A 26080-nucleotide genomic window follows, 5' to 3' on the forward strand; every position below is an offset into this window, starting at 1 on the left:
TATTGATCAAGATTCTAGAAATAGAGACTCTTTTCTAGTAAGTTTAAAACCTTGCTCACTCAACTGATAATAGCTCCGCAAATGAGCACATTTCTTAATAGATTATATGTAGAAAATAATATTTTGCTATATGTATTGTGTGTATGTGGCCCCGAACCCATCCTCTGTTTGGACTCTTTGTTCATAATGGCCTAAAACTCTATGTGGTTCACAAGGCCTTGCTCCCCCATAAGTACCATCACAACACATAACACTGATTTATCAAAAATTATCACATAATTTCAAACCTAATGACACTCAAACATTGCATAAGGCAATTACATTACCAGCAGGCTCGTCCACCGTTCGCAGCGAATAGGAGCGAGAACCCGATGGCTGAACCGGGAAAAATTCTCCAATGGCCCCAGTTCCACTTGGCGACCGACCAATTCATTACCTTTCAAAGTCTAAGGTCCCGCTCCAAACAGCCGAGTCACCCCACTGGCAATGATCATACTAATGATTGGTTGATTTATACCCACAAAATGATTAGTCAGCTTAATGATTACATGAAATACAACAGATGAACAAATACAATTTTTTATGATGTCGTGTAGTCTCTTCTGGACCAATCCTGTCACTGCTTGGTGCTCGGTACTCCTCTTGGCTGAACGTCTGTTCAGCATTCTGATCCGGAACTAATCTTGGAAGGAGAGGTCACCAGTACGTCAAAGCATATCATATCCCGCAGGATGTCCGTCAGACTGCACCTCGACCTCCGGTTATCATTTGTATTTATAGCCTCATAGGTTGGACTCACACTCGACCGAGTATGATTGGACATGAGTAGGTCCAATATGCTTCGTCATATTCTCTGGATCAGCCCAAAACAATGTGTACGTGTGAATCTGCCCTTGCTTTCCCAATTGTTTTGTCTCCGTACTCCTGGATCACTTTAGGTCATCATGGAAAAGTACTGAGACTATTTTACTCATAATGTCTAAGAACAAAGCCAATTTTTACACTGGACAGGCACTTTGACCAACTAAGCCACAGCGCCACATGGTTCATAAAACTGATGAAAGACTAAAGAGCCTGAACTGGATCCATTTCAGGAAACAAGGTCCTGAGACTCTCCCAAAACTAACTGTGACTTCAAAATAATTGTTTTATCAAGTCTGACCAAAGAACAGACTCAAAATAACCATGATGCTCAATTAAAGGTCCATCATTTGATCAAGACCAACAATGCAAAGCATTCAGTAGAACCCTGCTAACTACCAGTTTCTCATGCTAAGTCATAGCCAGCTCTGAAGGCCCACAGGCACTGCTGGGATTTGAACCCAGGATCTCCTGTTTACTAGACAGGCACTTTGACCAACTAAGCCACAGCGCCGCATGGCTCATAAAACTGATGAAAGAATAAAGAGCAGGAACTGGAGCCACCTCAGGAAGTGGTTTTTGTGATTCTCTACCTCAAGAATAGTTAAAGCCATGAGTAGAAGTGCCTCAAATTGGTTCAAAACTTCATCATATTTTGCAGATATTGTTGGGTTTTCAACTCAGACCCTGGTGTTCATGAGGAAGTCACTTTCACCAGTTACAGCCAGATCTCATGAAGCGGTGTACTTATTACACGCCAAGTCATTTACTGTGTTTTTACAAGGCTTCTTTAATGCTTTTGCTTATTATTTTCCGCTACATATTTCAAGGAAATGACGTCCTGCCCTCAGCTTTTACTCTAACTCTGACTATTTCACGGTTTGTATGTTCATTTTGATGTTATGTAGTGTGACAGGAGGAGAACCTCCACCGTACTGTAGGCCTACCCTAACCATTTGACATGTTAAGTGAACGGAGGAAAATTACACTCTGAAAGTATAAAATAGGCATAAATGAGACTTTAAAAGGTGTGTGCTATTTATACGCACTTTCATTAAAGCTGCCGTCGGCAGGTTTTCAAAATTCCGAGTCTAAAGTCGGAAAATTCGAACTGATACAACTTTCAGGTCCCTCCCCCAACCTCTAACAAGCTCCGAATCGCCCCCCAAACCCCTCCCCCTCTGTGGACAAGGTTCTGCACGTGAGTTCACACCAGTGTGCGCGCACACAAGCTGGGGGTAGACTCATGCTCAGCATGGAAGACGTGGTTGGTGACTGTTCTGCTCACATAATAGATAAATAATAAACCTAACGTTGGTTAAAAACAGCCGGGAGCGCTCAATTTTTGCAAGCATGATTACAGGCTTCAGAGGGAGCTACAGAATTCGGGATTTTTCCTAAACAGCCTATTTAATATTCTAAAAAAAGTTGCCGACGACAGCTTTAAAGCGGCAGTCGGCAACTTTTTTTTAGTCATATTAGCTTGAACTGTCATGGGATTCTGGAAGTAGAATATTAAATAGGCTGTTTAGGAAAAATAACGAAATCTGTAGCTCCCTCTGAAGCCTGTAATCATGCTTGCAAAAACCGAGCGCTCCCGGCTGTTTTTAACCAATCACGTTAGGGTGGAGGAATCCTACCTGTCAATCACAGCTTGTGCACACGCTGCTGAGCGTGAGTCTGCCCCAGCTTGTGTGCGCTCACACTGGTGCAGGGCTCTCAAGTCTCACGCAATGAGCGTGAGACACACGCATTTCAACAAGTTCACACGCTCACACGCCACACATGCCATTTCTCACGCTGAGAAATGATCAACTTCGTCGCACAGAAATTCTAATGGCCGATACTATAAACGAGTCAATGGCAGGTTACTGTGCGCTCGTACAGCTCAGAACTACAGCTCTGGTACAGCTGTCTTGATTTAGCAACCCATCGGCAAATCACAAAATAGAATTTCTCAGCCAATCAGAAAACAGAATTTCTTGTTGCCGGGTCTGAAATAGCTTTCAGCCGCAAGCACGCGTCCCATGAATGCACAGCGGACATGGCCTATTATGCTCTGAATGCGTGCAGAAGTTGTAGACGAGCTGGAGGTGGAAGAGAACCGTCAGGATCTTCAGCAGGTCATATCTTCATTTATTTGAATCTTTTATTAGTTACTATAGTTTTCCTACTCCTTGTAAAAGACCAATACCTGCCGGTTAAAGTGTTCGTTGGCGTGGTAGACCTAAATATTCAGCACACACCCTTTGACATGAGCAACTTAATGAAAAATGAAAAATATGTAGGAGTGTAATTAGGCTTCCGTGGTTAATTCTTTTCAAAGGTGACTGGTATGAGCAGATTCCCAATAAGGCTATCTACAATTGCCAAACTGGTATTAGTTCTGCCGCACTGAAATGCTGATGCAGAGAGGGTTTTTTCCATGGTGGGGCTCAATAAAACCAAGACCAGGAACACGTTGGCTCTGAATGGAACTCTGTCATCCATCATGACTGAAAATGGCTGACATTGAGCCACAGTGCTTTAAATGGGAGCCCCCAATATCAGTCATCAAGCATCAAAATCTGCCACAAACACTTACAACAACACTCATAAACAAACACACACAGAGAGGGACTGCTCAAGGGGCCCATTTGGGGTTATGTTTGTTTTTCTTAATTTAATTTGTCTGTTTTTTTTGTTTGTTAAGACTTTGCATACCTAAAACAATTTATTTTCAAATATAGCAGAATTTAGTGTAAAAGTGAAGATTTGTGATTTTGGTATAAATAAAACAATTTCTTTGTTCTTTAAGTAGCTAGTTTATGGCGATGGGATACTGCAAGGGACCCCCCCCCCCCCCAAAAAAAAAAAAAAAACGAAAGAAACCCCCCCACGCACATGGCCCGGCCCCTGCCCCGCCCGAATCTCACTCCAAGCAAACTTGAGAGCCCTGCACTGGTGTGAACTCATGTGCACAACCTCGTCCACAGAGGGGGAGGGGTTTGGGGGGCAATTCGGAGCTTGTTAGAGGTTGAGGGAGGGACCTGAAAGTTGTGTCAGTTCAAATTTTCCGACCTTAGACTCGGAATTTTGAAAACTTGCCGACTGCAGCTTTAAGTGGACCAGTGAAAAGTCATAGCTTGCTCTGAAGGCCCACAGGCACTGCTGGGATATGAACCCGGGATCTCCTGTTTACTAGACAGGCACTTTGACCAACTAAGCCACAGCGCCTCATGGTTTGTAAAACTGATGAAGGAATAAAGAGATGGAGCTGGATCAATTTCAGGAAATGAGTTCCAGAGACTCTCCCAAAACTAACTGTGACTTCTAAAAAACTTTTTTATGAAGTCTGACCAAAGAACAGACTCATAATAACCATGATGCTCATTGAAAGGTCCATCATTGGATGAAGACCAACAATGCAAAGAATTCAGTAGAACTCTGCTAACAACAGATTCTCACACTAAGTCATAGTCAGCTCTGAAGGCCCACAGGCACTGCTGGGATTTGAACCCAGGATCTCCTGTTTACGAGACAGGCACTTTGACCAACTAAGCCACAGCGCCACATGGTTCATAAAACTGATGAAAGAATAAAGAGCAGGAACTGAAACCCAGTTCAGAAGTCTGGAAGTTTTGGAAGTCCTGAGGGGTGTTCCACAAAGCTGGATTCGCAGAAAGCCTGGCTTTTCTCGATAGTTCTGGCTAATCTAAGAGAGAGTTCCGCTCCACCAACGTGGCTCTTTTCTTTCAGTTGCTCTTTCCAGCTCTCTGCCTCTTTCAGAACTGACTGATATTCACTTTCTGCTGCTGCTGCTTTCAGAGTTCCACACAATCCTGCAGTGACTCGGTTGCACTGCTTGAGCTCCTGCTCACACTTTTGACGGAGATGCCGCTCACTCGTCAAACAGTTTTGCACCTTCTTTAGTTTTTCCTCAGTCATGGAGCAGCCGCTCTCTGCTGCCACTCTTCTGTCTTTTTCTCCTGTCAGAAAGAAATGTTTCTTCAGCAGCTTTGTCCTCAGAATATCCATCCCATGCTATAAATAGCTGATCTTGTCATTCTTCTGTCGGTCAGAGTTCTGTCATTTCTCTGATCCATAATCTCGGTCGGCAGCAGAGGCGTTAGAGGGAATCCCCTCGGTTTGTGAAACTGGAAACTTCCACTTGACTGGAGGAACTACGGAGGCCTGGAGATGATCCTGCAGGAGCTGGACATCCTCTGAGTGAGGAGTCCCAGCTGCAGCAGAGACCTGGGGTTGTTCTTTTTCCAACAGTTGCTGGGTTCCTCATAACTTTCCTTACTACCAAAAGTAATGGGACACGTGTAGAAACCCTCGGGCAAATCGCCGTCTGCCATGTCACACCACTGAAGTGGAGGAGATGGTTTCTTGGTTTGACTCATTTTGCTTGTTGTTTATGAGTACTTAAAATCACATTTTTTTAAGATAGTAAGTAAGCGTTGTTTCTAAGTGCTTGTTAAAATGATTATTTAAGATAGTAATTAAGTGTTTTTTAGGCGATGTGAAAACCGTTTGCTGTGACTTTCAAATCTGCTTCAAAAACTGGACGTGTTTCTTCAGATAAACTCCTGACCAACTGTGAAAAAGCAGTGAAAATGTCTGGCCTGTATAAACTTTGTGATGTCAAACAAGATCAGAGATGACATCGATTGTGATGTCACTACAGTGATGACATCACAACTTTGTGAAGGCTTCTGTTCTGTCTCTTCTGGTCTGTGGTTCCAACCACAGATTCTGGATGGAAGTGAAGTCCGGATTCCAGAATGTTGATTTGTGTTCTCTGTTAATCTCTGGACGACTTCAGCTGATTACTTCCTGTCACTGTCACGTTGGAAGGTCCACTTCTGCCAGTTTTTCAGCAGCCAGTATCATGTTTTCCACCAGCAGTGTTTCCCAAGACAGAATAATGTCAGTTTGTTTAAAATGTTGCCAAAATAAACTATTACAATTACAACAAATGTCATCTCAGGGCACTTCAGTAATAAAGTCCAATTCAGGCCAATTGGAGTTCAATTCATTGTAATTATAATCCAATTAATTCATACAGAGCAATTCAAAAACTATTTCCTCGCTAAGGAAACCAACAGATGGCACTGAACTTGCACTATTTCTAATTAGATAGAACTTTTTAATAGTTCTAAGATCATATCTTTCTGGTTTTATTTGCATTTTACAAAGAGTCCCGAGTAATTATGACAGTGGGGTTTTAATTTGAAGAAAAAGCCTGAAAATAAAGTGATTTTTAGGAGTATGCAGGGATTCATTTCCATCTAATGAACAGCTCAGTTATATTAAACAGTGGGCCGTGGAAGCAGCAATCAGGGGAGTAAGGAGTTCACAGATCATAGACAGAGGCAACCGTCCAACTATTCAAAGCTTTTAAAATGAGTAATAAAATCTGACAGGTAACCAGGGAAGGAAGTCCTTTAATCCTGGAAATATTCTCCAGGTGATAGTCGGCTGACTTCCTAACTGAGCTGATCTGGCTGCTGAAGCTCAGCTCTGAGTCCATAATAGCCGCTTTCGGACTGTAGGAACCTTTGGCAGTTCTAATAACCTTTTAATCCGCGGGGCCGTTTTCTCCCGTGTTCGGACATACAGGAACTCGGGGCTTTCTCCCTTAGTTCCTATAACTATTTAGCTCCTTCTCCGAGGTCGGGTCTTTTCATAGTTCTATAGAACTAATCTAACGAAGGTGTGTGGTGGTCGGTAGCTACGCCCCATGTCATGCTATCACGGCTGAGGTTACATGCTGCCATTCCGACATACCGACATTCCGACATTGACGTTCAATTGTCGGAATGGTGACATTTTTTTAAGAAATGAAACGTCCCGTCATTCCGAATTTCATTTTTTCTTTTGTCGGAATGGCGGTATGATTTTTTCTTTTCAACATACCACCACTCCGACACGCGATTTCAGCACCACACGCGTGGACAGCTCGCCATGCAATAATAGGGCTGCACATGCCCGAGAGAGAGACATTCCAACACGCAAGTCAAGCAAGACTGATCGCACCCACTCAGAAATTTACTGATGATGAGGGCTGACGAGGGGCTCGTTGTGTAGGCAATATTTCATTTGGCAGTGTAAAACGGATGCTATTTGTTTTTGTGACAATTTATTTTACCTTAAACCACTGAGAATGCTGTCAAAGTGAAGCGGAGATGCGCATCGCAAAGACAGCACAGCACCAGAAAACCAGCAAATGCAATGTTTAGCCTATGTTACCGTGGGAGTTAAGATATTACTGGGCATGTATTGTTGTAATGTTTTAAATACTTGAACGCAGTTTTTCTAGAGAAGATAATTGTTTTGTATATGGGATTATTCTCCATCGACTCTTCTGGGCTTTCACATGCGCGAGCCTACAACCAGCCGGTGAGTGACATGCTGTTTATAAAGTTGTTTTGTAACGTCCCCATGCCAGTAATGTGAGAACCATGCATATGGTTTTGATGGTAAGGCTTGTGACTTTATTGTCGGATGGGTTATAAACTGGTGTGACGTTTCTGCAGTGTGCAAGTTGTTGTTTTACGTGGAAGGGTTAGCGCTTGCCCCTTAGCCACCACGTATTAGCCTCGCATGACATGCTGTGCGGACAGAGCAATCTCCACACAGGGAGCGCAGATACGCACCTCTCTGTGTCCTACTATCATTATTTGACAACCTCTAGCAATGGAAACACGCTTCAAATGCCCCGGAGTTCCCCTTTAACACTAGACCAACAAGAGCTACATCTCAGACTCTACAGGCCTCAGTTAACTTGTTAAATGTGTGAGTGGGTCGGTGTGAAAACTCAACATCTAGGATGTTATTTCCAGCTTCTACGTTTAACTGAAATAGAAAATCTGAGAATTACGACAATTTGGGTAGAGCTATTTTACGACAGTAAAATATTTGGCAGTGACTAAGGCTGCGGCTACACGGAAACGTTTTTCACTGTAAACGATACTTTTTCTTATGGTTTCGCTGTCGCGGCCACACGGAGCCGGCGTTCCCACTACCCCAAAACGATAGTTTTTGAAAACGGGTTCCAGAGTGGGAAAGTTTGAAAACGGCCTCGTTTCGTTTCCATTGTTACAGCTAAAACGTTTTTGCGTCAGTCACACGTTGACGCTGGGAGCCAATTTTAACACTTCTCTATTGTCTCACAGCGTGGCGTGACACAGTGGCGTGTGTACTGCCTCGTTTCATCGTTTTCGTCTGGACAGCAGCGCGTTTCCGTGTGGTCGCAAGAATTTTCGAACCCGTTTTCAAAAAAAAACTTGTTTCGTTTTCGTGTAGCCGTAGCCTAAGTGCCTTTAGCACAGACAGGAGGGTGGAGGCGAGAGGAGACAATGGGGCTGATACCAGAGCAACCAGATGAGCCTCCAGCGTCCACCTGTCCTGATAGTCCCTCACAAGCAGCTGTCTGTTGTTAGCACGTTAAGCTTTGATTGGTCTGGGCTGGTCTGTGGCATTATTTATAAACCTTCACCCTTGCTGTTTCCTCTCATAGCTTGTTTTCACCATGACAGCTGCTGGGTTCTTCCTGAGGTATAAGCACAAGCTGTCTTTCACAGTTTTTGTTTGATTGATTGGAAACATTAGTTAATATTACATTCTTACTCTTTGTTGTACATGATTTCAGGGTTTCCCTCTTTGCCTTGTTGACTGCTGCTACATGGGGTTTTCCCACTAAAGGTGTGCTATCATCTGTTGTGGTAAAACATTACATGCTTGCTTGAATTAGCTTCTGCTAAACTTGTTCTCATGCACCCAGGTTCAAAATCAGCAGGCCAGAGCAGCAGCGGCACAAGAGCTGCAGGTAATTTTGGCTCTTACCAGGGAGCAGCCGCTGGCCGCCCGGTGACCGTGCCCTACACTGCTTCCAGTGACGTTTATATGGCGACACCTGTGCAAGCCTCTGGTCTAAGTCAACCTGTTCTTCAGGCAGACCCAAGATTCAGTGGCTATGGCTCATTTGTGCCAACGCAACTGGTTGTCCAAGCTCCCGGCCTTGTCCAAGCTCCCGACCTTGTCCAAGGTGCTCTTCAGGCAGACCCAAGATTCAGCAGCTCTGGCTCCGTTGTGCCCGTGCAAATGGCTGTGCAAGCTTCTGGTGTCCCACAGGCTGTTCAGACGGGTCCAGCATTGAGCAGCTTGAGCTCTGGCCTGCCTGCAACAGGATACTCTACTGTCACTTATGTGCCTGTTGATGTAGGATCTGACGCTGGCGCTCTGCAAACTGGAGCTGCCCAATCTGGACCACAAGGTAACTCTTCTTCTTGGAGAGTAGATGGCCCAAAATATGTTTGGAAGCCTAAAGGTGTCTGTGCGTTTTCATGTAGTCACTAGCAAATTTTGCCGAACTCTATTCTGAAGCTGAAACCTGCTGTGTTTGAATTGTAAAAAATTCAGAACATGTGTCTTAAAACAAAATAATGCTCAGTGGTGTAATGGCTCCCTTCTGCTTGGAGGAAAGGCCCTTCACTTTAAGCAGCCTTACTGGGGCACCAAAGAGAACCCGAGCATTGCACCTGTACTTTTCATTTGGCCTGCTCAAAATCTCTGGAGAGGGGGTTTAGCTTTTAACTTTACATCCTAGGAAACTGATGTTAACACTCTGTGCTATCAGAACTTCTGCTGTGAAAAGGACTAATTGTGAAATGTCTCCACACAGAAACCCAGTGGGCTATTGCTCCCTCAGTCTTTGAGGATGCGTCAGCCCAAGCCCTCAGCCTCACTGACGTTCTCCCTGCAGCCCCTCTGTCACCACCTGGCCCTGTCCTCCAGTCAGGGGAGACCTCCAGTGTCACCAAGGAAGCTGAACTCGGGAATTACCAGCAGCAGACGGAGGAATTCGGCTACCCGGATGACCGCCAAGGGTCTGGACCGGGCTCTGCAACCGTACTGGTGCCACGCTTTGGTGTGGGTGGATCTCCTAACTTTGACTACAGGCTTTTGTACGGCTTGTACCCCTCTGGAACCTACAGCACCTTCAGCCAGCAGCATGAGAAGGGCAAAGACTACTTTCAGGACGTCCACTACTTGAAGGAGCATATTACTGACAGCCATGGTTCTGGGCAGCAGAAAAAGTTCTTCCCAAGTGCCCGCTAGAGCTGTACATGATGTGCAGAGGGTATGTTGAGAGTGGTACCTGCAAATGTCTTTATCTCAATGCTCTAACTAATCTGGTTCTGTTTCAGATTGGAAAGCTGAATCCCAACGGCACAAGATTCTTTTTAGTCTTTGAATAAAATCTTGTCAAATGATCTCGCTTCAGAATGATTAAGGGAAACAATGTCCTGTGAACACCATCTGGGTTCAAGGCAAATGGCAGGCATCACCTGTCATATTTGACTCGGCCATTCTGCTTTCGGTTTCAAACATGGTATCTCAAAGCTCTGCATCTTGAGAGGAATTGCTATGGAAGTGTTAAATAGTTGCTCAATTGACTATAGCGATCAGCTACAGCATCCTTTACAGCCATTTCTCTACACCTGTACATGGCAGCCAGACACAACCCCTTCTATAGGTTGCTGAGAGCACGGTAGCCAACCTGAAGGCTTGCCAAACAAACGTTGTGCTTGAAATACTTGGCTGGATACTCAAATATTCTTCTGCAGTTGAGCCACAGCCAGTGCTGTCTTCAGCAGTCTTGTCAAATGATGACCTTGCCAAGGGTTTTTTTTTTTTTTGCTTAAGTTAACAGACTTAACTACTTGTATAGGTGGTTTATTCAAGTTGAAACATTTAACAATTTTTCATGTTATGCAAAGTCTATTTTCTTGAATATTTTCAAGATGTAACCTCATGTTGCTGGTGGTCGACTGATACGCTAACTGTAGCTCGTATACAACTGTCAAGGCTTCTAAATTTTTCCATCAACTGACCAAAATCTAATATTTCCAGGCGGGCCTTTATATATTATTGGGGGTTAAAATCACTTTCTTTGTGTCTGCAGTCAAGTTGGGCCCTGAACTTTCTGCCATAAACTTTCAGCAGTGACGCTTTACCAGAGAGTGTGACCTGTCCCTGACCCCGTCATGCAGTGTGCCGACTCAGGACAGATGGCGGCTGCGCAGATGTTTTTCAACATTCGAATATTAATTTTCACCTTTGTCTTTTTTTTTTTTTTTTTTTTTTTTTTTTAAAAAACCTATTCAAATGTAGAATATTCTGACAACCCTACACTCTACCACTCTACTATTGTGCTTTAATAGGCAACTTGTTGCCTTTCCACTCTGTAATGGCAGGTTGTGCCAGAACATGCCTATTGATGTTGCATCCTCTGAATCCAATAATAAAGAATTACAGTAGTCAAATCCTGCAGTAACAAATGCATGGAGCAGTTTTACTGCATCACTAAGACAGGATGTTCCTGATTTTAACAATATTACAAAGGTGAAAGAAGGCAGTCCTAGAAACCTGTTGTGCATTGAATGATAAATTCTGGTAAATAACTCCGAGGTTCCTCACTGGAACTATCTTACCATAAATTTACTTTACTCAATGTATCCAGTTTAGGGTAGTGGAAGCCTTTAGCCCAGTGATACTATTTTTTTCCACAAGAGCCACATTGGCAGAGCAAAATCAAGGAAAGAGCCACTTTTATGACAACATACTAAGTCCCCTTTTGCAAATATGCATTTCTACATATAAAACATCCCACAAAAGAAGCAACACAGCCAATACATTTTCAATTAAGACCGCATTTACCTGAATACTGGAATCCTTAATACTCAGTACTGGAAGCTGGCATGCATGTCCTTGACTTTCTTCATGTTGTATTTGTAGTTTGTTGCAATCATATTGAGACATTCAAGATGAGCATGGTTTAGTCCTTTTTTAATTAAAAACCGACCCATTGTGCCTGCATCTCGCTAATGGAGCCAGCATGCACTGCGGTCAAGTGTGACGGTGGTTTAAGCGGGCTGCGTTGCCAGGTTTAACAGAGCCCCCTTTAGGAAACACCATTAAGCCTTAATAAAAATACTTCATACTGTGCAGTATTCGCTGTATGTTATGACAAAATTTGTCATTGTTACCATATTGTTATAAGCTACTATGCGAGTGCGAGTCACCAATTAAAGCTTGAGGAGCCGCATAATGAGTATCTCTGCTTTAGCCTATCCCTGCTGCCAATTGAAAGAGTCAGGGTACACCCTGGACAGCTCTCCAGTCCACTCTGCAAAAGGTCTAATAATTTCCACACTTCCATTCACTGAGACTCTGCTAGAACTATTTGGAGACCTTTTCTAGAGGGCCGTATCAGAGAGCCTACTGTGGGAGAGTACTTTGAAAGTTTCATTGTGCCAACTATTGCTAGTTTAATAGCAAGTGAGCTGAATCTAAGGAGTTAAAAAATATTTTGCAAATTGATCATGTAGCTTTGCACTCGAGGGAATTTGAAAAGGCATCTTCCACATGTGGTAGAATCAGGAAAACAAAAGCAGGAGATATTTAAGTCTTGTGTAGGATGAAAACCAACATGGGAAGATGTGATGCCATGTTAAGGACCGAGTCTGTATGAAGCAGTGTCATAGCCCTCCAGCTGGTGTCCCAGGTGAGATGAACAAAGGCCGCACACACAGCGGGCAAGTCGAGACAGTTGGTTAAGAGAGATGTATGGCTCTGATGAGGCACACAGAAGACACCAAGTGGTGCCAAGCAGAGGGGCAAGGCTACGTAGTATAGGCTAAAGAGTCACATGCAATCAAAGCTTGGAAAAGGCCAGCGAGTGCAGATTTAACTGAAACACCTTCATGGTCCAAGTTCAAGCAGGGCCACCGTACTGAGCTTCAAGTTATTTTGGTCTGGGTTTGTGTAATGCAAGTCAACCATGAGAAGGAAACATGTAGTGGTGGAATTTAAAGCAGCAGTATTCAGTTTGCCCTTCAAAAGCAGAGTCAGCCTCTTTGTGTGGTCAAGACTCAAAGCTATGAAGTGAAAACAAACCTTGAGATCAAGTATTCAATACACAGACCTCATTTTATTGGTCAAGTTCATTTTGCCAGAGTTCAGCCACATGTTGGAATCTCCATGGAAGTGTCCATGAGAGTCACCTGCAGAAAACAGAAGGGCTCAGTATTGATACAGGAGTCTCAATACTTCAGACACGAGTCCAGCTTTACCTTAGTACAACTTCTGCCCTTTAGACCCAGTCTTGGCATCAGCGTGGTCAAAAGCATCCTGGGAGTATTTGGCGTACGAACTGGAGTCGCGGGCTCGTTGGTAGCCATTGCTGGACTGGACGACGTGGGATGAAGGGTATACAGTGCGCATCTCAGATGTGTCCTTAGGGACCTGGTCGGAGGTCCAGACAGACTGTGGGAAAGAACTGTCGATCTTCAAGTTCATTAGGGCAGCAAGGAAACGAGCAAAGTCTGCGTCCTGCGCAGTAAAGCCAGCATTAGACCCAGAGGAGCCGCTGCCGTAGCCAGACCCAGAGGAGCCGCTGCCGTAGCCAGACCCAGAGGAGCCGCCGCCGTAGCCAGACCCAGAGGAGCCGCTGCCAGACCCAGAGGAGACGCTGCCGTAGCCAGACCCAGAGGAGACGCTGCCGTAGCCAGACCCAGAGGAGACGCTGCCGTAGCCAGACCCAGAGGAGACGCTGCCGTAGCCAGAGCCAGAGGAGCCGCTGCCGTAGCCAGACCCAGAGGAGCCGCTGCCGTAGCCAGACCCAGAGGAGCCGACGCCGTAGCCAGAGACAGAGGACCCGACGCCGGAGCCAGAGACAGAGGACCCGACGCCGGAGCCAGACCCAGAGGACCCGACGCCGGAGCCAGACCCAGAGGACCCGACGCCGGAGCCAGACCCAGAGGACCCGACGCCGGAGCCAGACCCAGAGGAGCCGCTGCCGGAGCCAGACCCAGAGGAGCCGCTGCCGTACCCAGAGGTGCTACTACCAGAGCCAGAGGAGCCACTGTTTTGACCTGAGCCCAGAAATTAGTTGAAGCAAAGTATGACAGCATGGTTAGTCATGCTGTCAGTAGCCTCTGTATCACTGCCAATATGTTTAGTAACAAAAAACAAAGCTAAAGGACTATTTGAATATCAAGTGGGTCATTAAACCTGAAGTCTAATAGATTGTAAGATTTGGTGCTGCATGATTAATATAGTTGCAGACCCTCTTCCCTCTCATTCCTACCAACATCATGGGTTGAGCATGTCCAGACTAAACAACTTCCCATGTTGGCTGCCTTTATATAAACTGCACCTAAATGTTGATATACTTGCTTTTCTGGGGGGGATAACATGTTCCAATGCTGAAGACCAGGACACAAAGCCAGGAAATCCTGTTTGGATTTCAAAAGAAAAGAAAGAAACTTTAGTATATTGGAGAACAAAAATAAACCATTAAACATGAAGACTCACCTGAAGAAAACCTTAAACAACATGTTGAACAACACAAAACAGAAGCAACACAATTCAGATAAAACTGGTCAAAAACAGCAATCTAGTGACTGCTGTTGAGAGAAGATTTGTGCTGTAGCTCATCTGAGGCTGCAGCTGACTTTATATTGGTGCTCTACCTGCTCTAATTACACTCATAAACCTCACCTGGGACCCAGTCAGATCGTGCTGCATTCAATTCAGCTCTGAAAATGAACACCTCTGACATTTAAAAAGGTTTGTTGCAACATGTGAGGAATGAACATGGGATGTTTTAAAGAAGGTGAATTACGCTTGGTCAGATACGGTGTTAAACATCTGGACCAAAGTCCTGCAGATCACTGTGGGCCCCTAATCTCTGGCTGGGGAGTGTGAGGGGAGTGACAGAGATTTGGTCTGAAGGACTCCAGGTTATAACCTCGGTTCTAATACGTCACAAAGTCGTCACAGCCAAGAAATTGGGGTCCAACACATCACTTGTCCACTTCACTAGTGGGAGCTGCTAGTTGGGTTTCAAGGGGAAAAAAGTGAGCTCAGCGTGACATAAGACTGGAGTCTTAGTAAGTTAACCTGCTGAGTTCTGGAAATAACTCTAAAATAATGTTGACTCCTTGGCAGGAATAAGGAGCTCTGCAGCTCTCTCATCCAGAGGCTCTAGAAGCATGGATGTGTTTGGAACATAGCAGAGGGTGTATTCTTCCTAAAGTCACGCTAACTGCCTTCTGCGCACTCTGAGATGTTTAAAGCTCAGATTAATATCTGAGCTGAGATGTAGAAACGTGAGACAACATGATGCAAAGCTGCTCTTTTATTAAGTGATATGGAGGAGATCTTAGATTTATTTCAGATGAACTTGATTAAACAGGACATAACGGAGGTTAAATGTTTAAAGCACCTTGTGCCATCATTTTGTTCATATCTGTAACTGTTTCTCAAATTTGTCTTGATGATTTCTGTGGATTTCCATCATTCCTCCTGAAAACTTGTTGCCTTGTGAGAACAACCAAAGACTCCCACAGACTCCCTGTGACACAGCAAACTTCCAACATGGGAAATGTGACATTTGAGCACTTTATAGTCTGTAGGCGACTGTTTTCTGTTCTTTGTACTGTGGAGGCTTTACCAGCCATCAGTGAGGTGGAACTGTACTGAAAATACACTGAAGTTAAAGTTACATTTTTAACTCATTTAAAAGGGAAAATGTGTCTTTTTGAATAATGCTCTTTTTTAATATGGGTCTAAGTTTCTGAGAAAATCTTTTTTTACTGTAAAATGTTGACTGTCACACCTGAACTTCATATTTATTTATGAAAATGAGAATATTTATATCCCCAGGTTGTTTTAATTCTGAAAACTAACATTTGTTACAGTAGTTCACATCATCTGTCCTCATAATTACTTTCATAAAATCCAACAAAGACCAGACTTTATCATGTTCATATTTAAACTGCAACCTGCAGGTTAACAATGTGAGTGACTTAAAGTGTGGAAACAAGTCCACAGAAGTTTTTCTTTTAATTATATGTCAGTATATGTCGACTATGTGCAAGTAGTCCCCACAGGCAGTGTCCTTGCTGCAGGGACGACCAGGTAAGACATCTGATTCTCACATATAGATGGAACATTTGATGTTGCATTAGGCCCAGTATTAATCAGACATGTTTGTTCATGTTCCAGACAGGATAGTGAATGCTTTTGTGCACAGTCCACTGTGTGGCTGTACAGCTCACGACTTAACTGAATATATTCCAACACCTGGCTCGCCTTCTTGCATCCAAATGTAGAACAAAACAGATGTTTGATCTGTAAAATCTGATGTAATGAACAGAATCCATGAGACTTGTTTGATTTATTAATTTATTTAATACATTTATTCTAACCCTCCCTGGGCTCTGGGGAGGATTCATCCCTCCATCAGACCTGTTGCCACTGATTTTCAGTCCACTTCTCGTGTCCTTTGGCACAGCTCAGCCTTTTCTCCCCGTTTCCCTCCTTAAGAACGGCTTCTTGACAGCCACCCTTCCATGGATTCATTTCTGATGAGGCTTCATTGAACAGCTGAAGGTCCAGATGCATCTCTGGGAATCACCCATTTTCTGCAAAAATGCCATTTCATGCATGTCAAACTGTTATTTTATAGATGCAACCAGAGAAATGGGAACAGATGACAAATTCTTCCCATCCCTGAATTTTAGCTTGAGCAGCTACTGATGATGCAGCCCTTTTGGCCACCTGGTACCTGCTTCAGGTCAACCTCCTGAACAACCCATTACTCATGTTTTGTTTTAACAGATTTGAAAGCTTTCAAATCAACTCAATATTTTTAAGTGTAAAAATGTTTCACTAATTGAATTAAGTATTATGCAGTATTATTTTTTTCATGCAGCCTAATAGGAGGATCCAAAAAGAACTGTTAAGTTAAAAGCACATCTTCTGAAGTTGGAATATTTTTCCTTCAACAGGTTCCAGAGCTGTAACCTCATACCAGATGTTGAATTTAATTTGATTTCAATGTCATTTGTGAATGTAAGCTCCTCATTTTCAACAGTGGAGCTATCCAGGTTGAAAAAAGGTTGTCATTTTGGAGAAAGTCTAATCAACATAAATATTTCCACTAAACAATAAACGCAAATTAGCAACAGGTTTGATGGAAGAAAAGCCAGTAAAGCGCCTCTCAAACTCTGGTGCTCTCTGGCATCTTGCCTTGAACACAATTTTTTTTTATTAATTTACATTTACATAGGACAATTTATTTAATGATATGATCAACAATCATATCAAATCAGTCACCAAATCAGCCTTTTATCAACTTAAGAACATATCCAGAATTAAGGGTTTCACGTCCCAAACAGATCAGGAGAAGCTGATTCATGCTTTCATCTCCAGCAGACTCGACTACTGTAACGGTCTTCTGACTGGACTCCCCCAAAAGAGTCTCAAACAGCTGCAGCTCATTCAGAACGCTGCAGCCCGAGTTTTAACCAGAACAAAGAGATCACATCACATCACCCCAGTTCTCAAGTCTTTACATTAGCTCCCGGTCAGATACAGAATAGATTTTAAAGTTCTGCTACTCGTCTACAAATCACAGAATGGTTTAGGTCCAGAATACATGAATGACATGCTGGTAGAGTATAAACCCAGCAGAGCTCTGAGATCTGCTGACTCAGGTCAGATAGTGGAGCCCAAAGTTCAAACTAGACACGGTGAAGCAGCTTTTAGCTGTTATGCTGCACACAACTGGAACAAACTACCAGCAGAACTGAAATCAGCCCCAACTGTAAGCACTTTTAAATCCAGGTTAAAAACATTTCTCTTTCGGTGTGCTTATGGTTGAGTTTATATTTTTTATTTTTCCCCTCTTCTTTGATTGCTTTATTTTTATTCTATTTTTTTTTCTCTTTAAATTGCTTGTTGTTATGCTGCTTGATGCTGTTCTTTTAAATGCCTTGTCTTTATGTAAAGCACATTGAGTTGCCTGTGGTATGAAATGCGCTATATAAATAAAGATACCTTGCCTAATGTTACATAATTGTCACAGTAGGAGCTATAGTTAAAAAAATACTTAATGAAATAGTTTTGCCCTATTTGATAACCAATGTTTATTGTGAATGTCCAGACATATACTCATAAACAAAAAAGGTAATTAGCCCAATTTAGTCATTCATTAAACTTTAAGAAATTACAAAGGTAAAATAACACAGAACAAGTGAACACAGGGTGTATACAGGTATAAACAACTTAAATTTAAGAATTTTTATGACCTTTTAATACCACTTCTAAATGAAGGGGAGGGGCTGTGTGTGTGTGTGTGTGTGTGTGTGTGTGTGTGTGTGTGTGTGTGTGTGTGTGTGTGTGTGTGTGTGTGTGTGTGTAGGCTATATGAGAGAGATGCGTGACTGACAGAGAGACGGAGGGAGAGCAGGGAAAGGAAATGCAGCTTAACGAATACGAGTATTTCTTTAAATAGCGTTAAAAAAAAATAATAATAACGAAATGCAATATGTGTCGGCCGGTGTTTAATTTGTGGCGCACCGCCCCGAATTAGTCTATGTGGGAAACACTGAATATTTAAGACCCATGCAATCTGAATTTAAGACAATTTAATACTTTTTAAGGTCTTATTTTCAGGAAAATTGATTTACGACTTTTTAAGACTTTTTAAGGACCCGCGGCCACCCTGGAAAAACAATACAAAAGCCCTCGTATCTGTTTACTCTCTGTCGGCTCTACACCACAGCACACCCGTTGCTGGAGCAACCGACTGACAGCTTATCAACCCGACAGAGCAGAGATTATATTAAAAACATATTCAGTCCATTACAATATTATGTTATCAGGCTTGATGTTAGTTTTGCAATTATTAAATAGTTGTCTGAACACAGTGGTTGTTGATTAGCTAATTTCAATGCCTGCTCTACTGATGACCCATTTGTTTAGAGTTGCCTTGGATTTATAATTGGAACACAGATTAAAGTGTGAATGTTTTATTACTTGTACTTATTTTGCCACTGTAAAGTTTCACCAACACACAAACCATGACTTTTTGCAAAGTTTAGGTAAAATATAGGCTACAAAAGATCCTGAATAAAGAGCCGTCGGGGAGTCGAAAGAGCCGGCTCTCAGAAAAGAGCCGAACTTCCCATCACTACTTCTTACTACTGGATTCCATTGGGAGTGTTTCATGAAGTCCAATTTGAGTTTCTAAGGCAAAAATCCTTTCTTGTAGCGCACAAATTTCTTGTTGACATATCCGACAGCTATCAGAAGGCATGTTGAAAGGACTGTAGTCTCTGAATCATCAGATAAATTCTAAAAAGAATAAAATTGATTAAAAAAGTCTGGGTTCACTTAAAAGAAAACAATAAAATTATATCCCAGACTTGTGGAAAGAAGTAAAATGATTTAAAAGCAAACAAAGCGATAAGCAGCAGGAGGAAGCAGAGACACGTCTGCACTCTTCAGAAGCAGGAAGCAGGATAGCTAAAGCCATGAGTAGAAGTGCCTCCAGTTGGTTCAAAACTTCATCATATTTTGCAGATATTGTTGGGTTTTCAACTCAGACCCTGGTGTTCATGAGGAAGTCATTTTCACCAGTTACAGCCAGATCTCATGAAGCGGTGTACTTATTACACGCCAAGTCATTTACTGTGTTTTTACAAGGCTTTTTTATGCTTTTGCGTATTATTTTCCGCTACATATTTCAAGGAAATGACGTCCTGCCCTCAGCTTTTACTCTAACTCTGACTATTTCATGGTTTGTACGTTAATTTTGATGTTTAGCTAGCTCTGAAAGCCCACAGGCACTGCTGGGATTTGAACCCAGGATCTCCTGTTTACAAGACAGGCACTTTGACCAACTAAGCCACAGCGCCACATGGTTCATAAAACTGATGAAGGAATAAAGCAAACATTTTGCTTGTTGTTTGTAAGTACTTAAAATCAAAATGACTTTTTAAGATAGTAAGTAAGCGTTGTTTCTAAGTGCTTGTTAAAATGATTATTTAAGATAGTAATTAAGTGTTTTTTAGGCGATGTGAAAATCGTTTGCTGTGACTTTCAAATCTGCTTCAAAAACTGGACGTGTTTCTTCAGATAAACTCCTGACCAGCTGTGAAAAAGCAGTGAAAATGTCTGGCCTGTATAAACTTTGTGATGTCACACAAGATCAGAGATGACATCGATTGTGATGTCACTACAGTGATGACATCACAGCTTTGTGAAGGCTTCTGTTCTGTCTCTTCTGGTCTGTGGTTCCAACCACAGATTCTGGATGGAAGTGAAGTCCGGATTCCAGAATGTTGATTTGTGTTCTCTGTTAATCTCTGGACGACTTCAGCTGATTACTTCCTGTCACTGTCACGTTGGAAGGTCCACTTCTGCCAGTTTTTCAGCAGCCAGTATCATGTTTTCCACCAGCAGTGTTTCCCAAGACAGAATAATGTCAGTTTGTTTAAAATGTTGCCAAAATAAACTATTACAATTACAACAAATGTCATCTCAGGGCACTTCAGTAATAAAGTCCAATTCAGGCCAATTGGAGTTCAATTCATTGTAGAATAATCCAATTCATTCAATTCAGAATGAATCCAATTCATTCATACAGAGCAATTCAAAAACTATTTCCTCGCTAAGGAAACCAACAGATGGCACCGAACTTGCACTATTTCTAATTAGATAGAACTTTTTAATAGTTCTAAGATCATATCTTTCTGGTTTTATTTGCATTTTACAAAGAGTCCCGAGTAATTATGAAAGTGGGGTTTTAATTTGAAGAAAAAGCCTCAAAATAAAGTGAATTTTAGGAGTATGCAGGGATTCATTTCCATCTAATGAACAGGTCAGTTATATTAAACAGTGGGCCGTGTGAGCAGCAATCAGGGGAGTAAGGAGTTCACAGATCATAGACAGAGGCAACCGTCCAACTATTCAAAGCTTTTAAAATGAGTAATAAAATCTGACAGGTATCCAGGGAAGGAAGTCCTTTAATCCTGGAAATATTCTCCAGGTGATAGTCGGCTGACTTCCTAACTGAGCTGATCTGGCTGCTGAAGTTCAGCTCTGAGTCCATAATAACACCCAGATTCCTGCTTGGTTTGTGCTTTTTAACATCACAGCCTGAAGCTGAGCTCAGATTTTTAACAGCTGACATTGACCTCTGTTTTCTCTTTGTTTAGCTGCAGGAAGTTCTGGATCATCCGGTTGGTTATTTGTTGGAGGCTCTTTGCTGGGCCAGTTATTCCTCTGTGCCAGCAGCTGAGCACCAGTTCTGCCAAAACTAACAGGAAACATCATCCTGCACCGCTGGATTATCAACAAGTAACACTGACCAAGTCAGGAGATTAAAAAGGATGCAGAGGATAGTCAACCATCTCCTAAACACGGGACTTGTGTTTGACACCAGTCTTTGAACTGCTGTGAGACCGTTGTTTCCTTCATTCGTTTTTCAGCTTTTTTTCCAGAACTACTTGGTCGAAAGGTGTAAAACATTAAAAGTACTGGGTTAAAGTTAGAAAAGCATCATGTAGGAAATAAAATACACTTTTGGGGGAAAAACTTGGCCAATAAGACCAGGAGCTCCTGACCTGTCTCATACATTTCAGTAAGACCTCGGGAAATTGTACCAAAAAGGGCAAGAAGGTCACCTGTATGGCACACACCTGTGTGTGCCATACAGGTGATAAACTCTCAGAGGCCGCTGTCAGCTAACAGCTTGAGGAAAAGTTTGAAGGATCCTTAAACATGTAGGCATTCATGTTTCTGAGGACCTATTAAAGATCAAATTAAAATAGATGCATATTAAACATTTTGATACATAAAAAGTCAACATTGATGAAGACCACAGGCACCTTTTAAAAAGGAGTTGAATAACCTGAGCATTGTTTGGAACTAATAATCAAGACATGACAGATCTGTAAATGTCCACTCCAGCCTTTATTCCTCTGAAGGGTGACAGAATTCATTTCCAACATCAGCTTTTAGCTCTCCCTAATCTCTCATGTTCAGTGTTGGTAATAACGGCGTTACTAACGGCATTATTTTTTTCAGTAACAAGTGATCTAATTAATTACTTTTCCCATCATTGCAACGTCATTGCCTTTACTGAGAATGTGAAGTGCTGCGTTACTACAATTTGGTTGAATGAAGCCCAAGCTGTCAGGGTTTGGCCACACATCAGCTGCCTGGAGAGAGCAGGGGTGGGGATGATGTCACCGTTTCAAATGTGATAATGATTGGCTGGGTGGGCGGATGCCCTGCTCACGCTGTCTCACTGCACGCTCTGACTGCCAAACACAACAAGACAGCGACAATGGCGACGAGCCAGGGAAGTTCAAAGGTAGCATTCTCTAACTGGAAGTACCGGCACTACTTCTCACTCATTTTAATTAAAAGCAAGAATGTTTATGTAACATGCAAGCTATGCCCAGGAAAAAAAAGCTTTATCCACGTCTGCCTCAAGTAACTCACATTTGTTGCTGCTGCTAAGTGGCAGGCTGCAATCTATTGAGTTAAAATAAATACCAAATGTTCTAAAATACTGTATGTAGTGTTTTTATTTTTTAATCAGTTAATGTGAACATATTTTACGTTAAAGATGTTATAGAACATAATAGCGGATAGAACATGTAAAATAACGTCATAATTACTTTTACAATGAGGTAACTGAGTTACTAACTCAATTACGTTTTGGGAGAAGTAATTTGTAACTAATTACTTTGTTAAAGTAAGATGACCAACACTACTCGTGGTCGAGCCATAACACTAATTATCTGTCTTTGTGATGAAACTCTAGACCCAACTGCTGCTGCCATCCACTCCTGTAGTCTTGGCCAAGGAAAAGGTCTGAATAAACTCTGTTCTTCTCTTGTCTCATAAATATTCTGGTTCTCTGGACTTCGACTTGTAAACAATCAATTATCAGTCAGATTCCAGTTCCTGCTTCCAGCCTCTGCTTTATTCCCATTGTTGGGTGCTAGGCCGTCTTCCCACTTCCTTATTGTCTGGTGTGTCCCCGCCCTCTTGTGTCTGTGTGTGTGTGTGTGTGTGTGTGTGTGTGTGTGTGTGTGTCTGTGTGTGTGTGTGTGTGTGTCTGTGTCTGTGTGTGCGTGTGTGTGTGTGTGTGTGTGTGTGTGTGTGTGTGTGTGTGTGTCTGTGTGTGCGTGTGTGTGTGTGTGTGTGTGTGTGTGTGTGTCTGCCTGCCTGCCTGGGAGTCTGGAGCTGGGCTGGGCCTGCAATCTCCACACCTCACCTGGTTCTCATTTCCAATCAAGCCACCTCTCCAGCTGCAGTAAAGCCTGGTTCAGATCTCCACTCCTCGCCAGTTCATCTGTTCACCCACCGTGGTAACACCAGTTGGCTGCTACATCCGGCATACGTATGTTTTGTGTTGTTTCCTTAAAGGCCTACAGAAAGCTGACACTACACCCAATACGTAATGATAATACATACACAGAGGAACAATAATGATCATTGGACTTTACACCAAAACATTTCATAAACGCATGAAATTTGCGATTTTGAATTTGCCGCTTGGAAATCCTTCCTGGATTTACAGACTGGGGGCGGGGCTTCCATGCAACGTCACTTGTGCCATGATTTTTCCTGGCTGCCGCTATTAGTATGCTTGTTGAGTGGTGAAGGCAATAAAACGTTGGGTTCAGTGCAGTTTTTATTGCGATTAGAAGTACGAAGTGCTGTGGGTGCGTGTGTTGCCCTCAGCAGCAGCAGCTCACACCACCGGGGACAGAGGAAGCAGAGAGACCTGCGGTCGGAACTTGTGTCTGTGTCTCCCTGTCCGCCTGCCTCCTCTCTGGTGAAATCAGCCGGAGCCATCCCGCCGTGTTCAGCTCCCTGCGGTGCGGACACTCAGGGGGAATCCACCTGGCGGAGAGCGAACACACCGCGGGATGGTTGCCCTGAAATCAGCCGGCAGAGCGATCATCACGTTGGGGCTCTTGATGATCGCTCTGCCGAGATTTCCACACACTCTCCGCCAGGTGGATTCCTGTCCGCACCGCAGGGAGCTGAACACGGCGGGATGCGCTCCGGCTGATTTCACCAGAGAGGAGGCAGGCGGACAGGGAGACACAGACACAAGACCGCGGGTCTCTCTGCTTCCTCTGTCCCCGGTGGTGTGAGCTGCTGAGGGTAACACACGCTCAAAATTTGCCGTGAAGAAGCTGTCCAGGTCTGGCAAACTGCTGCTTCGCTACTAGAACTACTGGGGGTTGTTCCAGCAGCTGGCACTCGCGACGTCACACACCTGTTGTTCCAGTTTGCCAAATTCGAGTCAAATGTGGTGATAGTTTATTGGGCCTAATCAGGACTATCCAGGGGCCTAAAATTATTTTAAAATCATAAAAAAATTCCATGGTATATAAGGAATCGATCTGCTATTTCAGTTTTGTGCAAAAAAATCACCTTTCTGTAGGCCTTTAATTCTCTCTCCGTCTACATTAGACTCCCACCGGTCAAGGAATCCCATCGCTCGGCTCAGCCTCCCCGTCCGGCCCAGCTCTGGAAACTGCCTGCTCACTCGCCTGCTCCAGAACACCACTCTACCCATCTACAATAAAGACAATTATTCACTGGCATTCTCCCTCTTCTGGTCCTCTGTTCTGCCTTGTGGGTCAGAAATCCCATCCAACCCCTAACAATAATTCTTTACTCTAAACAACATGTATTTTTGTTTCAAACTAAAAAGGCAGGAACAGTCTTCCTGCAATATGATACATGATTAAATAAATGCTGTGCTGCATCTGGGAGTAATTTGCAGAACTAGCAAATAATTGCTGGACAAAATGTTGTCCTCAGTGTTCAGCCAGGTCACCTGTTTCAGTCCTATTCATGTTCAGATGGAAACAAAATGCTCTCTTTCTGCCCAACATCAGTGTTATTAATGAGCATCTTCCCTCCTCCACCTGATTGTTGCTTCAGAGCCAACATGACCAGTCTGCCTGATACCAAAGCAGGATGCCTCCCAGTCCCACACTGGCTGTTAGTTGGTCAGTTACCATTTTGACCTCCATCATGATCCCTACCTAATATGAGATAACTCCTCAGTGAGGACATGATGGAGGAAATGAGCTGATGATGGCTGATAGGAGTCAGGACTGAGAGTAAGACTGATGAAGTTTATTCATTTTAAAACAAATCCCAACAAGGTTACAAGCAGCTGTTAAACTCAGAGGTGAAGATGAAATCAGATCCTGTTGCTGCCCCTCCCTCCCACCTGCCCCGCCCCCATCAGGGGTGGAGCTCTGACTGATTCCAGGCAGCAGCTCACCTCTGTCTCAGTCTGAGGAGCGGAGCGTCTTCTTCAACACTTGGTTTGAACAAACTGTGAGTTTGAACTTTGCCTTCAGTAACTTTCCTGTTTGTTTCTGCTCTGTAATGTCTGGGTATAATGTTCACTTCTTATTTCAGAACAAACTTTGATCACTCTTGTGTTTGAAGGAAAATCTGCATGATTATCATTTACATTGTTATTGATTAGAAACACATTATCTATTTGTTTTATTCACAAAATAAATAACTTTGTGTTTTAATTTGTGGGAATAACTGTGGTTTCTTCCATTAAAGTCAGACACAGAAACTCACTGCTGTTTATCTTTAATGCCCTTAAAGACAGAAAGTAACAACCTGATGAAGGTGTGGTTTTGTTGTTGTGTAACAGGAGTCAGACAGGTTTTTCAAAGGTTTTCAAGGTTTTTAAATTCCATCACCTTGATCATAATGTTAGAGTACAGTCAGTACACGTCAGATCAGTTTTTCCCTTCTCAGTGTTACGTGTCTTGTCTTCACTGAATAAAAATGTCTCTTCATCCCACAAACAAACTTAAACTCTTAAAGTTTTAAATCTGCGCAATTGTACCGCTGAATTAGAGCTGCAAAAACACATCATTTATCTGTAGATTATCTGAAAATTAATAGATTATTTTTCAAAGGAAAAAAAGGTTTTCCATCTCATGGAGTTTTAATGAAACTTCTCTTTTTCACATATGGCAGAAAATTAAACATTTCAAACCATATGTCAACAAAAAACTGCTGAAATCGTCACCTTAAAAATGAAAAACATACCCGTAAATAACAAAACAGTTGTTGGTGGCGTCTGTCATCGAAATTCCTGTTTAATCAGCTGAGTGTGAATAGACAAGTGGCTGTTACTGGAGTTTTACAGTCTTTTTTAAAGTCTTCTTCTTGTTTAATTTTGACCTTTTCTTGCATGTATTCATTTAAAATATCTGTTTTATTTTATAGCATCATTTTTCTGAGACTCCTGAAACACAATTAATGACATTAAGGATTCAACCGAGACAGATATGAAACAGAG

The 26080-nt window shown here is 42.8% G+C and overlaps 1 protein-coding gene and 4 non-coding genes across 5 annotated transcripts in view; 1 reads left to right on the forward strand and 4 right to left on the reverse strand.

Annotated features, from left to right (window-relative positions):
- Positions 1-1301: 1301 nt before the first annotated feature.
- Positions 1302-1375, reverse strand: trnat-agu (transfer RNA threonine (anticodon AGU)). The gene has a single exon. It is a non-coding gene; the product is annotated as a tRNA-Thr (tRNA).
- A 2628-nt stretch (positions 1376-4003) lies between these two features.
- On the reverse strand, positions 4004-4077 carry trnat-agu (transfer RNA threonine (anticodon AGU)). Its single transcript has one exon. It is a non-coding gene; the product is annotated as a tRNA-Thr (tRNA).
- A 261-nt stretch (positions 4078-4338) lies between these two features.
- Positions 4339-4412, reverse strand: trnat-cgu (transfer RNA threonine (anticodon CGU)). The gene has a single exon. It is a non-coding gene; the product is annotated as a tRNA-Thr (tRNA).
- A 15136-nt stretch (positions 4413-19548) lies between these two features.
- Positions 19549-19622, reverse strand: trnat-ugu (transfer RNA threonine (anticodon UGU)). Its single transcript has one exon. It is a non-coding gene; the product is annotated as a tRNA-Thr (tRNA).
- A 5391-nt stretch (positions 19623-25013) lies between these two features.
- The window catches only part of LOC142391248 (uncharacterized), a 38584-nt gene continuing 37517 nt past the window's right edge, over positions 25014-26080 (forward strand). The window contains exon 1 of the mRNA XM_075477017.1: positions 25014-25089. The gene's annotated coding sequence lies outside the window, so the exon portion shown is untranslated. The remainder of the gene's footprint in view (positions 25090-26080) is intronic.

The sequence above is a fragment of the Odontesthes bonariensis genome, chromosome 11, assembly GCF_027942865.1.
Source record: "Odontesthes bonariensis isolate fOdoBon6 chromosome 11, fOdoBon6.hap1, whole genome shotgun sequence".
NCBI lineage: Eukaryota > Metazoa > Chordata > Actinopteri > Atheriniformes > Atherinopsidae > Odontesthes > Odontesthes bonariensis.